The 2,969-nt window shown below is 35.6% G+C and overlaps 1 non-coding gene across 1 annotated transcript; it reads right to left on the reverse strand.

Moving 5' to 3' along the window:
- Positions 1–724: 724 nt before the first annotated feature.
- Positions 725–831, reverse strand: LOC122035557. Its single transcript, XR_006127101.1, has one exon. It is a non-coding gene; the product is annotated as a small nucleolar RNA R71 (small nucleolar RNA).
- Positions 832–2,969: the final 2,138 nt, after the last annotated feature.

Raw genomic sequence — 2,969 nt, forward strand, 5'->3', positions numbered from 1 at the left:
ACCATGGTGACTTCTGGTCTAAGGACTAGTAGTCGTACTAATAGCCACATGAGAAAGTATATGACACTCATATAACGATCCATGATAATTTCTCAATGCGGGTCATTCAGTATACATTCTCCAATGCATACCCATGTGTCAACTTGATATCTCTATATCCATGACTTGTGAGATCAAGTCATCGAGTTGACCTACATGCTAATCTTATTGCATTAACATTGTCCCTGAATGTTAATACTCGACTAGGAATGATTAAGAGTAGTGTTCCCTATATCATCTCACTATCGGTTCAACTAACCGATTGATATAGGTGAGAACCTTCTACTCAAGGACGCTATTATACTTAGTTTATTTGGCATCAATACAAGTAAGTATAATAACCAAAATAATAAATGCCTTTATTTATATATAAGAATATGATACAACAAGTCCATAATACAATAATCAAATAATTGGCTCTAGGGCTCTAACTAACATCAACAACACCAATATGACGGTGGTTCGATTCAGGATCCTAATCATTATCTTGATAACTTCAATGAATTATGTAGCATAATGCATATTAATGGAGTTCCTTCAAAGACCATCATATTATTACTATTCGGGTTTTCTTTGAGAGACCAAGCAAAAATTTGACTAAATTCTTTACCTCCAAATAGTAATCACTTCCTGGGCTCAATGTGAGCAAGTCTTTTTGGATAAATTCTTTCCAAGTAAGACAACACACCTCCATAATCTTATTGCAAGCTTCAAATAAATGGACTTTGAATCTCTATATGAAGCTTGGGATAGATTTAAGGGAATGCTGAGAGACTGCCCACATTATGGATTGGAAAAGTGGCTTGTGATTCACACTTTCTACAATGGTATTAATTATCAAACAAAGGTTTCATTGGATTCTATCATTTGGCGGCGTATTAATGAATAAGGGCCTTGATGAGGTAGAAGATATTATTGAGAGTGTGACTCAGAACTATCATCAGTATGCCTCAAAAAGAAGTGTAGGAGCAATTAAAATATCGGGAAAATATAATGTGAATGCCCTTAACTTAATAACTACAAAGCTTGATTCGTTATCAAAGCAATTTGAGAATATGAATACACGAATGGTAAATGCAATTTCTATATCTTGTGAAGTATGTGGAGCTTCAGAACACATGAAAGATTCCTGTCCTCTTGGAGCTATCAATATATATGCAAGTATCTCAAGTGGAACAATGTGATGTGTAGCAACCCAAATTTCCTCATTTTGAGTCCTAAAAGTAATTTAAAAATATTTTGAAATACCTTAGAAATATTCTAGAGATTTTTAGAAATTTTTAGAGGATTTTTATGTAATTTTTGGAGGTCGTTTGGTATTTTTACTAAACAAAAGAAGTTTCGACAAAAATAATGTCCAAGCCGAGATTCGAAACCACGACCTCCGGCCAAGCCAACTCATAAGCAAATCCGGCTGACCAACTGTCCAAGCGGACGTGCTGGTTAAGAAAAGGGCAGAATTAATTTAAGCTAGAGTAGTTAACAGAAATATTAGGTACTAAAAGGGATAAGTTAAGAGAGGGTTTCATTATCTCCCGTGCCCTAAACCTTCCCTTCGTGCACGACGGCGGCTTCTCCTGGGCGGAAAGCAAAGGGAAGCTAGGGTTTTCACCTTCGGCGGCCGGCGAGGGGCTAACTCCGGGAGTTCTTCATCAATACGAGGTCCTCTTATCGAAGGGAAGCCGTGAGCACGAAGAGGAGTCAGAAAACTTGAGCTGACCGAAACCCTAGAGCCCTTCTTCTCGGTTTGAATCCAAGAATCAATGTAAGTTGCTACTCACCTGCATTAGGAGTAGCTACAGTTTCTTGTTAGCTTTTGTTTTTTTTCCGAAGCATGTTGAAGGGAGTAGAGTTTTGAAGTTTCTATCGTGGATTGAGGTTTCGGATTTTGTTTCTTCTTCAATTCCGGAGCTTGTTGTAAAGAATGTTGTTTTGAAGCTTATGGCCGAGAATCTTAAAGGAAGGAATTAAATTGTATGAACTAGGCATGTAGATCAGCCCTTCAGTCTTATAATTTGAGTTTCATGTTTGGAGTTCTATCTGCTGTTACCTTAAAGGGTAGTTCGGTTTGTACAATGAAAAGGTTAAGTATGTATAGATGAGTCAAGAATTGATATGCATGTGTATAGAATTGAGCATGAGGAATTGATTTGCAGTTTATCTCTTTTATCAGTGCAGAATTTTAGTTCCCTTTTAGCATCTAGTTCTCTTTTCTTTCCTGTTAATATGCAGTTCTAAACCCTTTTATTGCCAGTAAACAGCAATGAACAGATTTAGTTCGGGGAGTTTCATGTTGGATCCTTAGTAGCTAATCCATGCACGAAGTTTTGGTTTCCTGTGGAACTCTTTAGTAGGAACGATTGGAGGGTTACCATACGGTTAGACCACTTTGTCATAGGATATGTTTAGTATGGCAGATTTAGATATGTTTAGTATTCCAGTTTTAGTTTTGTTTGGCATTGCAGTGTTTCAATTGTTTAGCATTGCAGTTCTTCATTAAAGCATGCAATTTATTATAGTGCAGATTTTTATAAGTATTGCTTGCAGATTTTGATATGTATTATATGCAGAATTCCAATCTTAGAGCAGATTTTATTAAGCATTTCAAGTGCAAATTTTAGTTAACATTCAAGTGCAGTTTCGTTAAGCTTATACTGCAATTTTGTTAGCACAGTATGCAGATTTCTGTTAGCTAAATATGTAGAATTTTGATTAGCATAGAATGCAGTTTTATTGAGCATTTCAGTACAGTTTTATTAAGTATTTTCATGCAATTCTGTTAAGCATTTCAGTACAGTTTTATTAAGTATTTCCATGCAATTCTGTTAAGCATTTCAGTGCAATGTTAATAAGTATTTTAGTGCAGTTAAGTATGAGACATCCTTTTATTAGAGGTATTAACAAGTATAAGAAAGATAAATAAAAGAAAG

This window comes from Zingiber officinale, chromosome 11B (genome assembly GCF_018446385.1).
Source record: "Zingiber officinale cultivar Zhangliang chromosome 11B, Zo_v1.1, whole genome shotgun sequence".
Taxonomy (NCBI): domain Eukaryota; kingdom Viridiplantae; phylum Streptophyta; class Magnoliopsida; order Zingiberales; family Zingiberaceae; genus Zingiber; species Zingiber officinale.